The sequence below is a fragment of the Alligator mississippiensis genome, chromosome 2, assembly GCF_030867095.1.
Source record: "Alligator mississippiensis isolate rAllMis1 chromosome 2, rAllMis1, whole genome shotgun sequence".
Taxonomy (NCBI): domain Eukaryota; kingdom Metazoa; phylum Chordata; order Crocodylia; family Alligatoridae; genus Alligator; species Alligator mississippiensis.
In genome coordinates, this window is record NC_081825.1 from 151,829,896 (window position 1) to 151,851,528 (window position 21,633).

General features: G+C 44.9%; 1 protein-coding gene across 7 annotated transcripts in view; it reads right to left on the reverse strand.

Annotated features, from left to right (window-relative positions):
- FAM13A (family with sequence similarity 13 member A) overlaps nt 1-21,633 on the reverse strand; it is a 257,788-nt gene that overhangs the window by 118,338 nt on the left and 117,817 nt on the right. Inside the window, exon 1 of one of the 7 annotated variants that reach the window (XM_059722317.1) lies at nt 3,604-3,658. The exons of 5 other annotated variants lie outside the window; for them this stretch is intronic. The gene's annotated coding sequence lies outside the window, so the exon portion shown is untranslated. Of the gene's footprint in view, nt 1-3,490; nt 3,564-3,603; nt 3,659-21,633 lie in introns of those variants that run through there. One more of the 7 variants, XM_059722316.1, reaches the window with a different exon arrangement.

Genomic DNA, 21,633 nt, shown 5'->3' on the forward strand with positions numbered 1-21,633 from the left:
TGCCACAAAGTTACAGCAAATAGATATCCATTTCTGTCCATACCTTTTGTTGTACCACAATGTAGCTGCAACAAAAGGTAGTAATAAATTGTGTTTCTTTACTGCAGCAAATATCTACTTGCTTTATGGTGGGAGAACACAGGCAGCTGGAGCTACCTGCAGTCTCCCTCTTTCCTGGGCAGCTATCTGTACTCTTCCTTTTCCCTCCTCTTTTTTGAGAGGCGTAGTCCTGCACCCTCCAGGATTTCCTATGCAGGATTAGGCCCCTCAAATCCTGGGAGTGTGTACTTAGCTTTCCCCACTTCCAGAGATGCAGCCCTGACAATCTTCAGGGCATGTCTCTGGAAGCAGTCAGGGTTTCCCTGCTTCCAGAAGTTCATTCCAGAGATTGCCGGGGCATGTCTCTGTAAGCGAGGAACAAGTTGCCTATTTTTCTGGAAGATCCAAGGGCGATGTGGTTTTTGCCCAGTAAAACAAATCAGTTGTGTCAAGTCACATCCTGGCACAGGTGATCTGCTTCATTTAGCAACATCTATCTCTAACGTAAGGGAGGTTGTAGAACATCCCTCCATGGAAATTTTTGATAGACACTTGACTGGGATGGTTTAGTCAGGGTTTGAAATATGGGGAAGCTTGGGCGGGGGGGGGGCAGGGCTGAGCCTCCCCATAAGAGACGAGAGCCCCCCATAAGACAAGAGCCCCCAGCCCATCCTGCATCTTTCTAAGTAGCTCAGGTGGCAGTGGCAGCTCCTTCTGGTTTCCAACTCCCATCGCTGCAGACCCCCCAAGAGTCGGAGTGTAATTTGAACCCTGGGTTTAGCCAGAGATAATCTTGCCTTGAGCTGAGGGGCAGGGGAGGGGGAGAGGTGAACTAAATGCCTTTGTGAAAGTCCCTTCCAGCACTATGAGCTTATGTTTGCTTATCAGCAAACCTCTTGAAAGTATGAGGAAATGCAGATTGTTCTGGAGAAGTATGACTTGTTTCTGGTATGGTATAACATGTAGCAAACAGTGATTGTGTCCTGCTGTACAAGCCCCACTTTCAGCTGAGCTAGGAAGCAGAAATCTTCCTAACTGTGTAAACATTTTTATTTTGTTTGATGAAAGACAACATGGACATATTCAAGGACAACCCCAAGAGCAAAGGTTTATTTAGGGAAAAGTGAAAGGTTTGCCTGCTGATAACCTTTTCAGTGGTGAAGCTGACTCTCAACACTTGATAAAGATCAGGCTGGGCCTGACTCCTATTCAGAGATGGCTGTTAGCCATCTCAGTGGAAAAAGTAAGCTGTGACTCCTCCACACACAAAAGCCACTGGGTATGGATGACTATTCATACAGGAAACAACCAGCTATGGCCTTGTAAGTGATAGGTTTATCTATATGAGGCCTGACAGTCAGCATTTCAATGCATATTTTAAATCCTGAGACTACTGCTTCATAATTTAAAATGAAAGTTTGCTTTTCTCTGAATACATATCCAAAGAAGCAGGATACTTCACTGATTCAGGGGTAAAGGGCTGCCCAAATGTATGAACCCACAGAATCAGCTAGTGAAATTAATGGAAGGTTTGTTCAGCTTCAATGCAAGGATGTACAACTTCATATAACTGGCAATTGCTGTCCTCATAAGGTGGTGGTTCTCAACTGGGGTACCACAAGAACTTGCCAGGGGTGCTGTGCCACTGGCAGTGCCACTGCCAAGGTGTGAAATGTTGGAGCTGAACTGAGAAGTGGCTGCAGCAGAAAGGCACATGTACCTGTGTTGTAATACGCAGGCAGGCATGATGTTTCTACTGCAGCTTTTCCAAGTTTGGCTCTGATGTGCCCCCTGAAAGCAGAGGTATGCAGGGCAGCTCTAGCCATTGGTGGTGACAGCCTGGATATAAATGCCACTGTTACTGCATAAAACTGTGCTATGTGCCTCCATTTTCAGGAGACACGTCAGAGCCAAACCAGGAAGAGTCTACAGGTAGGTAGAGCATCTGCCTACACCCAGTGCTGTAGCAAAGGGGGGGCGAGCAGGGTGACTACCCTGGGCGCCAAAGCAAAGGGGCTCCAACAGACATTGCCCAACTGGGGCAGAGTGTGGGATGGAGCTGTGAGCAGCTCATGGGGGAGGGAGGGGGTGTGAGAACAGGAGAAGGGTGGCTCCCGCCGCTGTGTGCACTCCTGGGCAAGCATGGCGGGGGTCATGTGTCCCCTGGATCTGTGCGCAAGGCGCGGGTGGGCTGCTACTGCAGGCTTTGCCCCAGGTGCCAAACTTCCTTGCCATGGCACTGCCTACACCTTTCTGCTGCAGCCACTTCTCAGTTCAGCACACACTCCTTCCACAGCTGCCTCCCAATCTGGCACTGTAGAAGGTGCCCAGCACAGGCATTATATAAATTATAATGATCTAATAAATTACTAACCTATTCATTAATAATATTATAACGATTGTGTTAGAATATACATAATATATTTAAATTAAATTTTAAAAAGGAGTGCCCTAAATTTTGAAAAGTTTTGGTGTCTTGAGTTTAAAAAGGTGAGAAGCACTGCATTAAGGTTACAGGTGCCAACAATTAGTATATCTGTGTGACAGGGGGCAAACTAGAGGCCGGATCTCTAACTGGCCTGCCCACCTGCCTGTGGCAGTCAACCCTAACTCACCTGCCACGACATGAATGTTTTAAAATATAAAATTTAAATTATAAAGTATGCAGGAGGCTGTCCTTACACTACTCTGATGCTGGAGGGTGCTATCCATGGCTCCGAACCTCCCTTACACCATGGTCCATGCCTCACAGATGGCATCCAGATTGATATTGCTCCCTGGTCTGAGGCCAGGGCAAACTCAGACCATTGTTGGGCCTCTTCCACATTCACTCCACCCCCCTCTCACAGGGGCCTCTTACAACCTGCCCTGCTCCCTTGAGCAACCTCTCTTGGCCATTAGGCTTGCCTACTAACTCTATGATGCAGCACCTTCAGTTCACTCGTGCTCCCCTACTCTACGTGGTGTCACCTTGTGCTGAACACTGGCCTGATTCTGTCCCAAGCCCTTCGCTGGGCAACTTACTCCTGTTCTCACTCTTGGGGCTGGCCCATGTACTGCCCTTTAAGCTGCGCTAGCAGCCCTCTTGGTATGCCCCTGGTGCAGTCCTTCACACCGCCCTCTGCAGTCCTACTGTGCACTCCAACTCTCATAGTCCTTCAGGTGTCCTGCTGCACCCTACTCTACATGGATCCCCACACAGTCACTATTCACAACACCACCACCCCGCTCCGGGGTTTCCAGTACCCTTTGTCCCTGCTGGGCTCAGGTGTCTACTAATCAGCACACCTGGTCCCATGGCTCCCACAGCTCTCACCAATTACCCACCAGATTGTGGGGGTCGGGGTTAAGGTGTCTCTACCCAACTTTTACCGGGGGGTGGGGGGGATAACCAGTCTGGTATTTCTTGGGGGCTGTCCCACCACAGACAGCCCTGCCAGACCTCCCTTACCTGGCAGGGTGCAGTTTTAGGTCATGCCCAGGACCAGGAGCCTCCAAACCTCCCCATAGCTTCTGCCCTTCCCTCCCAGATGTTCTAGGAGCAGCAGCTCAGCCTGATGTTACCTCCTTAGCTTCCAGCAGCAGATTGCCAGCCCAGCCTGTGTATCTGGCCCTAAAATGGCTGCCCTAATCAGGCATCTGGCGGCTGCCTGCTTCCAGCCCTTAAAGGGGCAGGTACCCAAAGGTGCACTGCCACAATCTGGAATTTTATAAGGGAATAGTTGTTTTCATGATCAATTTGAGCATATGGACACATGCTGGCTAAAACAAGGATAATTAAAACTCTCCCTTCAGGGTACATACTGGCTCTTCAGAAAGGGATCTTCTCTCAGTCACCACTTAATATATTGTTATTAAATGGGTACCTCAAGGTACCCATTTAAGGTACATTTTCCTATGAGGTAGAAAGCACTGATCAAGCTCAGAAATGAGATAACAGACCTAAAGATTATTGTCAGGATTAAGCCATGCTCATGCTCATACAAAATCAAAGCACAGTTTGTTCCTTGCTACACTGCCCCAGTAATGTCACAAAATTCCACGCATGCTGTCATCACATTCTTCATGACTGGGTCTACCCTCAGTATGGTCCACACCCAGACACTGGTCCACCTCACCTGTGGAGCTCAACATGTGTGGAGTTACTCTGGATTTGTCAAATGCTGCTGGTAGCTTTGGAAGAAACACTTGATGGCTGTTTTAGTGTCCATAGCTCTAAAACATATTTAAATATTTAATATTGATAAATTCCCCAGGCAAAAAGGGAAAGATTAAACAAGCCATTCTACAAACAGGATGCTGTTTATGTGAAGGGTTATCCCGCTATCAAGAATATGAATTGAATCAAATTTTCAATTAGAAGATTATCATTAAGAATAATCATTAAGACGATGACAGAATGGTTTTATTTTACCTGTATTTTTGAAGAGGGCATTCTTAAACTATTTCTGCTGGGCAGCTGATCTTTTCAAAGATCAAAGCTTGTTCCAGTGCTCTAATTAAATACCTGAAGCATTACGACTCCAAGCACAGATATTTTAGCATGAGTTCCTTTACCACAACTTGAACAAGGGCAACATCCGTTCAGATTTAGAGTTCAAGATTACTCAGACCTAATCCACCCAGGTGTTTAAACTCCTAGGGCCTTTGTACACACCACAAAATTGACCTTTAAAGCTGCTTCAATGCCCTTTGCACTGCTTTAATGGTGAGACCGTTAACACTGTTGGCGGCATAATGAGCTTTAATAGTGTGGCTGTTTCTGCTGTCGGTGGTGTATTATGTGTTAAATGACTGGGATGCAGCAAAATAAAACATGTCCAGGTGTTTTAGTTTGCTACCTTACAGCGGTGGAGGGAAGCACTGGGCCCTGTGCAGCTCAGGGGCTGTGCAGGCAGCCCAGTGGCAGCCCATGCAGGCAGGCTCCACTGACAGAAATTAAAAAAAAAAAAAAGTGGTGAGACTGATCTTTTTTGTTTTCTCACCAGAGCCTGCCTGCCTGAGCTGCATGGGGGCCCGGTGCTTCCGTCCGTGGCTGTGGTACATCATGGGACTGCCTGGGCTGGGTGCCTGTGGGTGAGGGCTGACTAGGGGGTGCCGCCGTCACCGTGGAAGGAAGCACTGTACACCCCCCCCACAGCTCAGGGACCGCTCAGCCTGCTGGCAGCTCGCCCTCTCCCCCCCTACCACCGGAGAGGCAAGTAAGGATCAGGCCTGACCCTTGTGTATATGCCATAGGGGTTTATTTCCCCCTAAATTGAAGGGGTGTTTTAAAAAACTCACCACTTCAATTTAGGGAGAATTAAGCTGAAGTAAACCCCTGTGGCATGTTCAAGCAGCCATAAGTACCTATGTAGTCCCACTGAAGCCTGTGGGACTATTCCCATGCTTAAAATTAAATACATACTTAAATGCTTGGGGAGATCAAAGCCTTACTCCCTTCTGTTTGGAGGAATGAGGTACTAAAAGATACTTTTCACCAGGGATAGGACTTTGCACCTCTGTGGCTAGAACGGATAAAGCACGTTGTTTAACTAGCACAGGGAGCTTTTGCCAGGATGATTTTGGAACAAGATTCCTCATTCAGAATGGTTCTAGAAGCTTCTTTACTTTGGCTCAAAATGCAAATCTAATCTGCAAAATAACTCCAGACACACTGTGGATAGGAAATTCCCTATTTATGACCTTGCATGATTTCCAGGTCAAGTATACTCCATTTTCTAGTAAAACAAGAGGGGCTTTTTCCATTCACTTAGCTCAGCAACTTTCACCTGTTAAAACAAGCTGCTTGCTTTCTAGGGCACAACTTACCTTGTTGGTCAAAGTCCACCCTTATTTATACCTCTTGAATCCCAATAATTTCAAATGGTTCACAGGTGACTTCTATTCTGATTTGTCTATCAGCAATAGAACTATGAATGTAATTGTGATTACAGAGTCCAAATTGGCCTTTATTTACAGAAGGCATGTTGTGCCATTGCAGAGTAATGGCCACTTAGGGCATGGAGCGATGAAAGAGTTATACCACTTTAAAGGGGGTTGCTTACCATGGGACGGATGAGTCTGTCCCATTCAGGAGTATATTGTTGTGGTTTAGCTTCTTTTAACATGGGATACAAGTAACAGATATAACAGTTACACCTGATCAACTGGTGTGTGCTCTCCAGCAGCAAGTTATCCTTTGTCCTTTAAGTGGTGTTAATGCTTTGTCCATGCCCTGGAGTTACCAAATATGTTGTCAATATGAAAGTTAGAATAGAATTCTACTCCCTGTTTTGCAGATGCATTGGGCTCTACAGGGTTAATCCAAGGAGCAGTAAAAACTTATTTTAGTTCCTCAAATCAACACACAGGATTCTGAACATAAACACTGAGCAGATCAGTCAAGAAAGAAAGGGGCTATTTGCCGCCAAGTCCCTTTTCTGATCGGAACCCCTTCTTTGAAGCATTTGTGAATTCATTTCTGGGGATAAGATGGAGTAGGAGGGAGGAAAAATGTTTTGGGAGACTGACTCAGGTGTACAGACATGTGGGATCAGTTTAGGAAAGTGCTTTCAGCAGAGCTGTATCTGAGCTATTAAAATGACGGCCGCATGCTGAGCATATCTGAGCTTGTTATTTACTGCTCTTAGGAACAGCAAGGTCAGAAAGAAGATGCTAAAAAGAGTAGATTGCAGCTGTCCTCATCCTTAATAAGAAGGTACAGTTCATGGAAATGAGGGAGCTCAGGCTACTCAGTAAGTGAAAACACTGCAACCCTGCACATGTTGTCAGAATACTTCAGACTTCTGCATTAAAAAGGACATCTTTGAACTGCACTGCAGAATCCTGTGAGCCACATTTTGCCTCAGTTACGTCAAAGCAAAAAATTTCTGATCAAGTCCCAATTTCCTGGAATCACATCTTTGCATCTGAGTCAATTCAAGCCATTGCGTGTATTCATAAAATGGTGAAGGGGGATGAGGGAGAAGGTGAGTGGGAGTCCTACCCACAAAGCTGCTGCTTCAGGTTACTTGTGTTTCTATACTTGCCTATGTAAGCAGCCGTTGTCCTGGTTTGAACTGTTCCTCATGTGACCTTTCAGGACTAGTCTTAGACTTGACGACACTCTAAATGGATGGACTGCTGCTAAGACCCTACTCCTAACTCCAGCATTCTTTTTTGACCAACCCCCTTCTCTGTTCCATATCACCTGACCTATCAAATTATCTAAGCTTCCAATGAAAACACGCCTCTTGCTATAAATAAGTGGTTGTATGATATCTGGGACGATTAAATCTGACATGAAATGATTTAAGTGCATTTGCAAAATGGTCATCTGTGATGAAATAGAACAATTATTTACCCTAACAACATGTTAAAAAGGAACAGTTACCCATTTGCTCTGGACAGCTGGTATTTTCAAGTATCAATTAATCAAGTATTTAGTTTAAGTGCTATATAAAAAAACTAACTGATGCTCCAAGGCTCAGCTAAGAATTTTCTGAGAAGCGAAGCTGAAGAATGCACTCGAGGCATTTCTGAAAGGAAGGATCAGATGAATGAGTTCTAGTTTCTCTCACACTAATAATAAAACCAGAAAATAAGGGAACTGAAGCATATCTTTATAAAAAGAGTGTGTGAACAGTAAATCCAAGAGAAAGACTCTGAGAAACTGGGACTCTCCTGTCACAACCCAAGGGTGTGATTTTGTTTGTGCGCGCTTCGGCACTGCTAAATTATTTCCCGCCACTAGGAGCTTTCTTTGCAGGGTGCATTTCTTAGTTGCAAAGAGAAACTATTGGACCCAGCGTGTATCTCAAGAAGGCTACAGGGGTCTGATCAATCTCTGGCCTCTCCCCGTCGCCGAACGATCCCTCAACGAACCCCTTCCCTGCACGCAAGTTCCACGGAGCCTAGCAAACTTCGTGTGAGTGTATCCAGAGCTCTTTCTCCGAGTTGTTTTCTTCAGTTGACGCGACGGGCTCGCGTGTTTAGAGCCTTCAACTGGATTGGGCTAGAGGTTCGCGTGGAAGGAACTCTTGTCCGCCTCTTCTTTTCTGTCTGTAACCGCAACTCAAGCAAGTTTTCCCGCCTGCACCGCGACCATCTTCGGTGTAAGTAAAATAATCTTTAATCAACTGCTAAGCGTCCGTGCCTAATTCTAGTCCGCCGGCCTGCATTCCCTGACCCGCGTGCCAGGGCTGCTGGCCACAGCCCGCCGCGCGCCCCCGAGGGCCTCGGACCGCTCTCGGCCCGCACATCTCCCACATAGCCAAGAAGGAATTTGTACTGATGCAAACTGGGTAAGGTTCTCTGATGTGGGTTTTGGGGCAGGGGTATCATCTGACTAGATGATCTACTCCCCCTTCTGGCCTTAAACTCTATCAAGAGTCAGGCCAAGATGTTACCAGCCTACAACGCATTGGGACCTTGGACCCAAAGATAGTGCTCAGAACGCCCATTGATTGCCTGTGTGCATTGTGTTTGCAGTCTGTAGCAGATCCAGGATCTAGTTGAAAGAAACATAGGATGAACCTTGCCGTGAGGCTGACTGTGCAGATGGCTCCTCTTCTCCCCCTGGAACTGGTGGGATTCCAAGTATAGAGCTCTCAGGGTGTAGGGAACTGTGAGTAAACAGGGAGGGATAGCTCATAGCAGGAGTCACATGGTACCCACCACTGCACCCAATGCAAATAGAAGTGTAAAGTCAATAGAGTCTGCGTTGGGGATCCCAGAGGAAAGTGTATGCTGTGGAGAACTCCTTGGCAGCTTGGGAGCAGAGCACAAGATACCCAGTCTTTGCACAGTCAATCTGTGCCCCATCAAGATCTCAAACTAGTTGCCAGTTTCCTATGAGCAGGGAGTAAACCCCTCCCTGACTGAACAATTCAGAGAAAACTGCTAAGAAAATGGCCTGAAACTTCCTGCCCCACTACATTTCAGCTTATGATTGTAAAAGGGACCACATAGTTTCTTTAGCCAATCAAAAATAAGGGCTCTAGCTAGTGAGAGCATCTCCCTCCCAATTTCTTGGGGTTTTTTTTTAGCTATTCAGTTGTTCAGACTAGTGAGTGCAACAAACACACAAAATATCAACAAAAAAACTTCCTTGGATACTAGTTAGGAACTGGCCTCTGTGCTCACCTATACAAGCTCTATGCAAGCCAGGGAACCTCCTGTGTAGTCTGCAACCCTGCACAAACAGCTAACTGGAAAGGGTACGTGGCAGTAGGCTACATCTGTTATACAAAGATGTGTTCACAAGTGATTGCATTTTGAGTTATTAAGTTTTAACTTAAACCAAGAAATACCACTCTTGAGTACCTCCACTCTCAGACATAAGTGGGGATGTATCATCATCAGTAGACATGTTACTACAAGCTTCTGGTATAAGGCAAGAAAAAAGGTTCATTAAGGTATTTGATCTGAATAGGGGAAACTCTATGCCAAAGCAGATGCTCAAGACCCAGCTCTGAAGTTCCAAAAGAGAAGGAAACCAGTGTATATGCAATTGAGTTAAGTATGGTGGTAAGTTACAAGCAGCACAACTGAAGGTACTTAGGTGTTTAAGAGATGCAGCAGTGATGCACAGTGCTTCATACATGTGTCACAGAGCCTTAGCACAGCAAACCCTGTTTACATCAACAGATTCATTTAAGTCATCCGAGTTAGAAGAATGGGATGAGCCTGTAGTATTCAGACTAAACAATCTAAATTACAAGGTGTCAATTAGCAACTTTGCAGCTGTATCAGAGATCAGGGACAACAGCTGACCCTGGCTAGCAAATTACATAGACTCCTAACTTCAACTCAGAAGCAAAATGATCACTTCATATCAGATAGTTATGCCTCCTGCTTCCTGTGCCATGTACAGTGTTTCAGTAATACAAGCATCTCCCCTTCCATGATGCAGTGCTGTGTTCTTTACAAGTGCATCTGCACTGACAGCGTGAAACAAAATTCCTTTCCACTTCTCTAAGAGATCACAGGCAGCATTCATCAAGCTTCAACATTACGTGATACTGTCTTTGTACTTTTTAGGGGTTTAAGGTTAATTTAATTGTGAGAATTTACAGCGTTTGGCACAGTCTTTCCTTCAATTTCTTCTTTCCCCTTTTTCTCATCTTATCACTTTGGCATCATTACATGATTCTGCAACTGTAGGAAACTCTTCCCTTAAAAAATTTATTGTATTTGAAGGGTTGCATTACTCACTGCCTTACACATTCACACAGTTGTATGGCTACCAAGTAATCAGAATGGCAATGTTTTCACATGGGGTATGTTTAGTCTTGGCAGGGTGTAAAGGACACCAAGGGCAAAGCAAGGGAGAACCTGAGATAATTATAACAAGAACCCACCCCCACTCTATACAACAATATCTTGTGGTTGTAAGCCTCTAGAAGGGTGAAATGTTTGGGGCTGTGCTAGGTAATGGGTATTTGTTACATCCATTACCATTGGTGGCTACATTTCAAAGATTTTTAATATGCATCACATATGTCAGTGGCTTTGATAATCTAGTATCTCAAGTGACTAAATTAAACTTTGTTGACACAATCCAATCCACACCCAGAGAAGCTACAAAAGAATTGTGCCACCCATTCAACAAATAGAAAACTGGGCCACGTTACACAAAGGAATCAATCCATCTTTCCCTAGGACTTGGCTTCATGGGGGAAAACGCCTGAAATTGCTAGGGCAGGACAATTACTGTAAAATAACTACTCATTAGCACTATGTCCTGTGTGGGCAGCCTTACTTCACAAAAAAGTGCAACAGTGCTGTTTAGCTTAGTCCATGCTGATAGCTGTGTTGTTCTCAAAAGCAAGGAGTTAAGTTTATAGTACGATAAAGCTTGTTTACTTAGAGAACAGTACCTAGTTTACAGTTCTGCTGTTCCCTCCTGCAATCCTGGGGCAAATGTAACATCTTATTCATAACACTCTTAAAGGTATCCACACATCTTCCCCCTTTACATGTAACATATCCCCATATAATACTAACATTGGCAATTCAACTCATAGTTAAAACACATTTTAACAGGTCTCTATTAGTCTTTGTGTTGGCTTTTTAAAGTGATCTCCTCAGTTTCTTTGCATTCTCAATCCTTATTGGTTCAGTTCTTGTTTGGTTTCCTTGTTCAGATGTCTCTACTTCTGTGTCATTTTCAGCCTCTTTTGTCATTTCTTGTTGCTTTGTTGTTAGCTCTGTTTCCTTTGATGAATCTCATGATGCTACTTCCTTCCTCTCCTTTACAAGCTGCAATTGTTGTCTGTTCCTTCTTAACACCTGTCCTTCCGGTGTGACTACTTTATAGGATCTGGGAGCTACTTGATGGGAATCTAGTGCTTTTTGTTCCCACATTTATCCATCTGAAATAAGCACCATATCTTTGTTGTGCAGTGAATCATAGTACCATTTTTGTTTGAGTTTGTCAAGTTTTTAAAATGTTTTCACATCTTGCTTTTCATTCTGATGAGCATCATCCACAAGATTTGGCAGCCTGGTTTTGAGTTTCCTTGTAAACAGCATTTCTGCTGGGGACAATCCATACTTCATAGGTGTTGCCCTGTAATTTAAAAGTGATAGATAAACATTGGTGTGTGAATCTGTAGCTTTTTTTCAACAATTTCTTCACTATTTGTACTCCATTTTCCACCAGGCCATTGGATTGTGGGTATTTAGGACTTGAAGTGTTGTGACGGAATCCATATTTGTTTGCAAACTCTTTAAACTCAAGACAGCTGAATTGAGGTCCGTTGTCTGTTCCCACAATTTGTGGAATCCCATGTCTAGCAAAAAATCGATTTGATGAGAGTTCTGACATGGTTAGCTGTTGTGCTTTTGAGCAATGCAATTTCAGGATAGTGAGAATAATAATCCAGCACTAATACATATTTTTTTCCTGCATGTATGAATAAGTCAATGCCCACTTGACACCATGGTGCTATGGGCTCCTCCATGACCGCCATAGGCTCTTTTCTTTATACTGATGGCATGTTGTACAAACCTTAAGGCATCTTGTACAAACCTTAAGGCATGTTGTACAAACCTTTACAGCAGGGGTGGGAAAAATGCCAGATCCGGCTGGCAGCTGGACTCTAATTCCCATCAGCCCCTACCTGCATGGCTGGGGCCAGTTTCCATTGAGACCCCAGCAGCAGCTGCACTGTGATAGCATGGCTGGGGTTTCCATGGAGACTGGCCCCAGCTGCACTGGCAGGGCAGGGAGCTGCTCCAGGTCTGGGCTGGGATCGTGCAGCAGTGACAGCATGGCCCAGAGCCAGAGCGGTGTTGCGATCTGCAGCCTGCATACTCTGGGCAGGGTTGTGCAGGCAACAGATCATGTCTCTGCCCTGGCTCTGGATCATTTGTCACCACTGCAAGAAGCCAGGGCAAACCCACAACCCCCTGCCCAGACCATGCAGGCTGCAGATCATGGCTCTGCCCTGGCTCCAGACCATGCTGTTATCACTGCAAGATCCCAGCCCTGAAGCAGCTCCCCACCCTGCCATGTGCCCTGAGCTGCTGCTGGGGTTTCCATGGAAACCAGCCCCAGCCACATGGGCATGGACTGCTGGGAAATGGAGTCTACTGCTGGCTGGTTTCGGCCCCTGGGCTAGACTTTGCCCGCTCCTGCTTTACAGCATCTTCTATGTCATTATTTATGTTAGACCAATATAGAACACCCCTTGCTCTCCTTTTGCACTTTTCAATACCTAGATGCCCCTCATGTGTTTTGTTTAACATGTCTTTCTTTAACATTGCTCGAACAAGTCGTGAGCCTTTGAACAAAATACCATCCAGTACTGACAGCTCTTCCTTGAACTGAGGGGCTAGGTATATGTTTTCCGGGCCAACCAGCACAAATAGCTGTTATCGCCTTTTGTAATGCAGTGTCCTAAGCAGTAGCTTCTGCAATTAGTGCCCACATTTTATCTGTGACAGGAATTAGTGCATGTTAATCTCATTAAAAGAATATGTCTGAGTCTGGAATTCTGTCATTTTCCACTGTGTGATATGCTCTGTACAATGTATCTGCAATAAGCAGATGTTTTTCTGGAGTGTATTTCTAGATCATACATTTGCAGTTGAAAGAAAAGTCTCTGTAATCTGGATGACATATCTGATAATGCTTTCTTTAGTAGTTACCAAAGTTTTATGATCAGTTTCAATGCTCACAGGCTTCCCGTAGATGAATATATAACATTTCTTGCAGCCAGATACCAAAACTAAACTTTCTTTCTTAATTTGTGCATATAGACACTCTGACTTTGAGAGCTTCTTCAATGCATATACTACTGGTCTCCAGCTATCCCCATATTTTTGAAGCAAAGCTGCTCCAATGCCTTCTTTAGCAGCATCTGTTGACAATTTAATGGATCTTTTAGGGTCACAGTATTTTAGTACAGGAGCTTTCATTATTTTTTCCTTCAAGTTTTTACATTCATCTTCATGTTCCCATATCCACTGAGCATTCTTTTGTAGGAGTGATCCAAGATTTTTGGTCTCTGCTAAGTTATGTAGATATTTCCCTACAAAACTGATCACTCCCAGTAACCTTTGCACTCCTTCCCTATCTGTAGAGGGTAGGTATGTTTGTAATGGCTTTAACCATTGCAGGATCAATTGGCACCCCTTTCTCAGAGAGCTTTTCTCCCAGATATGTTATTCCTTTCACCCTGAATTTGCATTTTGTTTGTTCAGTTTCAAACCTGCTCTGTGAGCTCTTTCTAGTCTTTCTTAGCCTCAAGTCATATTCTTCCATAGTATTTCCCCAAACTAATATATTATCAATATAAACCATAGTTCTGTCAAGACCTTCAAAATTTTGTTGCACCTTTCTGTGAAATACTTCAGATGAAGAACACAGTCCAAAAGGAAGCCAACAAAAGCAATATCTTCTGAAGGGTGTATTGAAGGTACATAATCTAGTGCTATTCTTTTCTAGGGGGACTTGCCAAAACCAATAAGAGGTAAACAAGGTGGAGAAATATTTAGCTTCTGCCATGTTGCCAAAAACCTCTTCCCTGGTGGGAATGGTAAAATATTCCCTTTTGATGTACCTGTTCATTTGCTTAGGATCTAGACACAATCTCAAGGATACATCTTTTTTTGTCTATTATGACCAGTGAATGAACCCGAGCAGCTGGTTGCTCCACTTTTTCTGTTATGTCCATGTTAACTAATCTATCTAATTCCTTTTTTTAGTTCCTCCCGTAGTACAAGGGGAACATTTCTTGGAGTATGTATGGTGGGAGTATTTGGTTCTCTTAATTCTATCTTGTACTCAGCTGACAGTTTCCCTATGCCTTGAAACACATCATAAATCTCTTCTTCTATGTTCTTGCATTCTTGTCCCTCATTGGCATCCATTCCCTTAATCAAACCTAGAGTTTTTCACATTCACAACCCAATAATTGGCACTAGCTTTTGTGGGACTGAAACACACTGAATTTTTACTATATTACCCTTGTGTAAAACATACAGTGTATCCTTGGTTGCAATCATGTTCCCATTATATGCTCTAAGTCTCACTTTCTTATCTTCATCATACACAGGTTTAGTTTTCATTTTTTGAATAATGTGCTCCAGTATAACATTGACCTGTGCCCCTGTATCTAATTTAAAAATTACCATTAGTCCATTGGTGTCCAGGGTGGTTGTCCAATCTTCAGAAGAATTAACTTCTTCTTGCATTGTACCAATGAGGAATTCTTCATTTTCTTCATTGCATAGAGCATGCACCTGCTATTTCTTTTGTGTTGTATTTTGCTCCTTTCTGCAAACTCTTGCAGAGTGATTGAATCTTTCACATTTGTTGCAGCGCTTACCAAATGCAGGGCACTGCATGCATTTGTGGTAACCCCCACAGCATCTGCAGCTGACCATTGCTTCTTCAAGCAATTCTCTTTGGCCTTCACTTGCCTGCTTCATAGTGAGGTCCTCCTTTTTGTATTGTTTGTGTGTTCCCGTAGGTTTTTGTAATTTTGTAATCCGTTCTAGTTCAGCTTGTTCTGCTTTTTCCTCCTGCTTCTGCAGCCTGGTGCTTGTTATTTCAGCTACTTGGCACATTCTAACTACTTTTTCCAAATTAAGCTCAGGATCCCTTAGCAGTCTTTCCTGAGGCTTGTATCCCTTCCACTCAATATTATTTGGTCTCTGATCATGGACTCTTTTAGGTCTCCAATGTTGTATGTCTGGCTCAGCAGTCTGAGGTCTTTTACAAACTCCTCTATTGTCTCACATTCTTTCTGCTATCGCATATGGAAAGTATACTGTTCAAATGTTTCATTTTGTTTGTTCTGCTTCTGACAGTTGTAGGCGATTATAAAAAGACAGAGCTTCTGGGCCTGCTATATTAAAAAAACCCCTACCTTCAGTGAATCTTCCTTCTCTGTAGCTCCACTGGTCATCATATATATGGTAAAACTCTGCTTAAACTTCTGCCAGTTTTCTGCTGTATTGCTGGACAGCTTTAACTCCTCTGGAATTCTGTGATGCTCCATTTTTTTGTTTTTCTTCGCATCCCACTCCTGGTACCATGTGTTGTTCTCAAAAGACTAATGAGTTAAGCTTATAGAATGATAATGCTTGTTTATTCAGGGAGCAGTACCTAACCTACAGTTCTGCTGTTCCCTCCTGCAGTCCCCAGGCAAATGTAACAACTTATACACAACACTCTAATACACTCTCAATGGTAGATTAAAGTCTGAATGCAATCATGGTACAGAGTAGGAGCATCTACGCGGGGAACTAACGTAGTGTAACTACTCCACTTTATGTTTATCCCCTAACATAACAGGGTGCTTATCACAGGGGGTGGCCACAATGCCCCCTGGTGGCCTCTCAGCCCTTGCTTGGTTTGCCCTGCTTGGTCACTCTCCCCTTTGCTTGCCCACCATGCCTTACTGTTATGGTCTTTTAAAGAAAGGGAGGCTGCCCCAAGGCTTCCCAAGCCTGGCCTCATTCTCTCTTGCTCCCAGGGATAATTGCATGGTTTCAGGAACATTTGGCCTTAACCCAACACTTGGATGCATAAGGCCTTTATATCCATGTTAGGACTTGGACTTTCTGGCCTCAGCCCTCTTTTTCTCTTGGTGGTTCCTATAGGCCCACTGTGCCAGACCTGGCTTCTGGGTCCCAGTCTTGTCCTGGCCATTTTTGGGCAGTAAGCCTGCTTTAGCTTTCAATAGACCACTGGCCCTTGGCTCCACCTGGCTCTGGGCTCTCTGGTTCCACACACAGCCCTGCTCTGGGCTCTGCCTTGGCCTGGCTTCAGCAGGGCTCAAGGTGATCATGTGCCCCTAAGACACTAATGGGACCTCCAGCCAACCCCTCACAGTTCCATTCACAAACCGTCAGTTAAAACAAAAACTGAAACATCAGCCCACAGACTCCAACTTAATTCCCCAGTGTGGCAGGGCACTGGTTGGGGCAGGTGCCTGGTGAGGGTGGCCATTTTAAGGCCCAGCTCCCTACGCTGAGGGCAATTTGTGATCAGCCAGCAGAGGAGAAACATCTCTCGCTGAGCTCTGCCAGGAACACCTTGCAGATAAGGGTGAGGCTTTGGGGAAGGTAGAGGCGTCACTGGTCCTGGGCATGACCTAAAACTGCACCCTACAGGGGCAGGAAGGCCTGGTGGGGCTCCTGATGGTGTGGCAGCCCCCATGTAAATGTCAGGAGTGATCACCTCTCCAGTGTATGGTCAGAGCACCATAATCTCAGCCCCCCACCTTCAGATGGGTTGTATAATGCAGGGAAGGCCAGGTAAGCTTATTGAAGTGCCTAAGCATGCTGGGGTTAGTGACCCTCTGTGGCCAGGCATGCTTTGTGAAGCATCTGAGCTGGAAATGTGGAACCCCAAGCCCTGTGAACAGGCAAGAAGCTTAGACTTGTCCTGAGGGACACTTGACTGGCCCATGCTGGGGCCAGGACCCAAAGTGGGGTTGAAGGGCCAAGGTGGCCCACCACAAGGGAAGCCCAGAGCAGAGAGTCTCAGGATCCTGACTGGCTTGAGATAGAGCCAGGGCCTAAGGGGGAGCCAAAGATGCCAGAGAGGGGATCACAGCTAATGGGGTGAAGGGTACAGCTGAGTTTAGCTGCCTGGGATGCCATCTGTGAGGCTTGGGCCATAGTGTAGGGGTGGAATGGAGCTGTGGATATTCCCCTAAACATCGGGGTTCAAAATGGGCAGCCTCCCACCTAATTAACATCAGAATACTATTACATCAAAGCGTGGCAGAAGAGTGAGGTGGCTGGCTGGCTCATAGACAGGAGGTGGGCCGGTGCTTGCACCAGGTATGAAAGCTTGCCCCTGTCACACCCAGCACATTGGCTGTCTGAAATTCCCTGTCTGTACTGAGCCTTCTTCTCTGCCAGCCCTCAGCATTTTACTGGCCTCTCTCCAAGATAACAGGATTTTTCCCACCAACAAGCAGTCTGCCATGGGGCTCCTTGCCCTTTGGCCTTCAGAGCCAGACTTCTTGGCCTCCGGCTCTGGGCCTGCATTTATGTATCTCCCCAGCTCTGGCCCTGGCCCTGCCCCCTGCTGGTCACCTGCCTCCCTGAGCTGCTGCAGGTGCTTCCTAATTTGGTTTGCTGGAGCAGTCTCAGGATGGTCCATTGCTCCTGGGCCCTGCAATTTCTGGACAGGGGCCAAATTACACCTAGCTAATTTGTGCACACTCTGTGGATTTCTTATATAGACAAGTTCTTAATTCTGCCACACCTCCCATTGTTCAGTCACTTTGAATTCTCATAGATTTTGAGGGATAGCTTGTCAGGAATAAAGAGCTCAGATCATAGCACATACAACAGAGCTGTAGGAAAAATTAAACTATTCTGCTAAAATATATTATTTCTCATCTTGCTGCTGAGCAGACTTACCACATCTTTTGCCCCAATAAGCTACCTCAGCTACCTGTACACCAACAGAAATGATATGCCCCCAAGGCAATGGCAATGGATTCTATTAGGTACTTCAATATATGCTTATAAATAATGTTGCAGCTACAGCGAAGGATTCTGAAAACAAAGTATCTACCTGAAAATAATAGCTTTAGCATGAAAAGCAAACGGTAATAGGAGCATCAGTGGGTAGATTAGGGAGAGGTAAATTAGAAAGGTGTCAGTGATATTCCTGTATCCTTCCTCCTAGTAGAGTTTGTTTTTCCCATAAATGTGGAAATATTTGCCAAAAGATTTCTGCACTGCTGAAAGAAACAGTTTTGCCAGATACAGAGCTAATCCTCTGATGTCCATGCAAGTAGTTCTGAAACCCTGTAAAACATTGCTGAGAAACCTGTTTCTCTCCATTTATGGTATTCCTGAACTTCCCAACACCACACAGAATTACAGACTAATAAAAGAATTCCGTGCCTAACTGACTTTGTTGGCACTGTCCTACACTACATAATAAATCAAGAGACACAGGAAAATCCTTCAAGGAAAATGAGTCATTTACATCTCTCTTTCTTCTGCCCTTAACAGTTCATTAAATGGCATTCAAAAACTCTGAAAAAATTACCAACTCCAATCCTGCTGTCCCCACCAGCCCCAAGTAGTTTACTGAAATACAGAGCTCTTGTTACATAAGAAGACAACATTTTGTATGAAGATGGCAGAATCCACTCTTTCTGAATTTAAACAGTGGTACACAAGCATTTTCAAATCAACCTAAAATCCTGCTAGGTCCCAAATAGGATTGTTCACTGTGGACCCTCTGAGTCAAAAGCAGATAATTAAAAACAGATTTCTGCAGCATACCCTCAAAGAACAGCAGTGGGGTGAATATGTTTTGCTGTCAGATACCCATTTCACTCCTATCTCCTGCTTCTTAGTAGGGAGAGACATTCTTTAAAGAGGTATACACAATTATAAAAATAATATGAATGCCATTTCCGCTGATTATTAGGAACATCGCCAGATGGTGAAATACACTCCTCTATATGAAAATCAGTCAAGGGAAGAGCCAAAAGTTTCCCTCTGTTGGAATATTCTGAACTAGACTGGACAAAAAAGGAAAATATATAGTAGAGAATAATCTTGTACCATTGCAATAATTGCTATCGTTACTCTGAACTGAGAAGAAAGCAAGAGAAAGAGCAAGAAAGCGGGATAACTCTTGGAGGGGATAGCAGTAAATGATTCAACATTGATACAGTAACAGCCCTTGCAGAGAGTTGTGTTTCAGTATATAAATGCACTTGATTGATACAGGATAATGCTTCAAAATGATCAGGAGGCATACCTGCTGAGAACACAGCAAACAGCACTACCCGGTAACCTAGAAGTATCTGTCCAACACTGACAGCAACAAGAGACCATATTTGTCCTGGACAGCAGCACACAAATACATTCCTGTAGTTCTCTAGACTGAACAGATTAACAGTTCATTCCACTACCAGCTAATCCCCTGCTCCCGTCCCATCTGTCTCCTTCCCTGCTGGCTTTCTTAGGGCAATGATTAATCAGGATTATATTACTCCACGTAAAACTTGGCCTGCTTTTCTTCATTTTACTTTATCATTGGTCTTCAAAATAAATAAATGAAAGCAGACAGTCTTCCTACAGTTGAGGTGTTCACCTTTTACAAGTTCTGAAATAAGGGCACAAACAGTATCATAGAGCCTGGGAAGGCCTGAAAGTCAAATTTTCAGCATGTTTGTGTTAATTCATACGTCATATCAACAAGATAACGTTATCATCACTAATCTGACTTTACCTCTTGATTCCTATAAAGTAAGAAGAATATGCATAGATTTGCAACAGCTTTGTAAGACCGAGGGACAAAACACTGTCCTTTCATTGGTGTGGTAGTCTTTTGGCTTTGTTTTTCAGTCCTGCTGGAACCTGGGGGCTCAAAAAGTGGGAAGTGATAAAGAATGTGTTAGAACAGTGGAGCTCAAACTTTTGGCCCCATGGTCTAGACGAGTGGTACAGGGCCTGTCTGTGGGCTGGATTGGACCCTGGGACTGGTATCACCCTATCTTTGCCCTGTGCACCAGGACTGGGCTCTGAGGGCCCAGCACTATCCATTCTCATCACCCTGGAAGGGATTTGGTCTTGGAGGCCTGGCAATGCCTTCTCCTGCCCCCTATGCACCAGGATTGGGTCCAGAGGGCCCAGCAACACCCCTTCCATGCCTGGATTGGGTCCTGGGCACCCAGCTTTGTCCTTTCCCATCTCCTGAGTGCCGGATTAAATCCTGGGGGCCCAGTGCCACACCCTCCTGGCCTCCACACTGGAATTGGGTGTTGGGATTCAGCACTTCCTCCGTCCAGCCCTGCTTGCTGGGATCATGTGCCAGATCCAGCATGCAGGGCCCGGGGATCCTCGTGGGTCTGGAGATCTGGCAGCAGAGAAGTGGTGGCACTGCTCCCCACCAGCAAATTTCCAGACCCATGGGGAGCCCTGCAGAGTAGATGACATGGTGCTGCAGGTTGGATCTGGCCTGTGGGCTGGAAGTTGAGCACCCCTGTGCTAGGATGATATTGTGCTGAATCCTGACTCTTCCAGAGGGTGTCAGGCCTACCTAAACAGCTCTAAAAGACTGATACTTAACTCTTTGGGCAGTAATCCTCTATGTTTAGCATGTATAGTATGTATAGTATGCAACGCACAGAGGCCTCTTGATACTCCTGAGATACAAATGATCAGGAAGAATAGCAAATGCAGCAAGTGACCAGCTTGGCTTGGCAAAGAACTATTTGGTGAGCTTAAATACAAAAAGAAAACTTACAAGAAGTGGAAGCATGGACAAACAACTTGGGAGGAGTATAAGAATATTGCTCAGGCATGCAAGGATGATGTCAGGAAGGCCAAAGCGCTATTGGAGTTGCAGCTAGCAAGGAACATGAAGGGTCATTAGAAGGGTTTTAACAAGTATGTTAGCAACAAGAGGAAGGTCAGGAAAAGTGGGGGTCCCTTATTGAATAGGGGAGGCAACCTAGTGAAAGATGATGAGAAAAAGGCTGAAGTACTCAATGCCTTTTTTACCTCAGTCTTCAAAGGCAAGGTCATCTCCCAGACTACTGAATCGGGCAGCACAGTTTGGGGAGGAGGTGAGTGGCCCTCAGTGGTGAAAAAACAGGTTAGGGACCATTTAAAAAGCTGGATGTGTACAAGACCATGGGACTAGATGCAATGCATCAGAGGGTGCCGAGGGAATTGGCTGATATGATTGCAGAGCCCCTGGGCATTCTCTTTGAAAACTTGTGGCGATAAGGGGAGGTCCCGGATGATTGGAAAAGGGCAAATATAGTGCCCTTCTTTAAGAAAGGGAAGAAGGAGAATCCAGGGAACTACAGACCAGTCAGCCTCACCTCAGTCCCTGGAAAAATTATGAAGCAGGTCCTCAAAGAATCCATGTCTAAGCTCTTGGAGAAGAAGGTAATTAGGAACAGTCAGCATGAATTCACCAAGGGCAAGTCATGAAGGGAATGAAGTCTGCCACATTTCAAGAAGATAGGTGCAGAGGTTTTTCAGAAACTGCACCTCAAACCTCAAAAAGAAAAAACTCGGGACACTTGCCAGCAGTCGTAGCCTCCTGTCATCTGGTGCAGATCCAGGGGCCTGCACCCCCGGGAGAGCTGCAAGGCTGTGCCA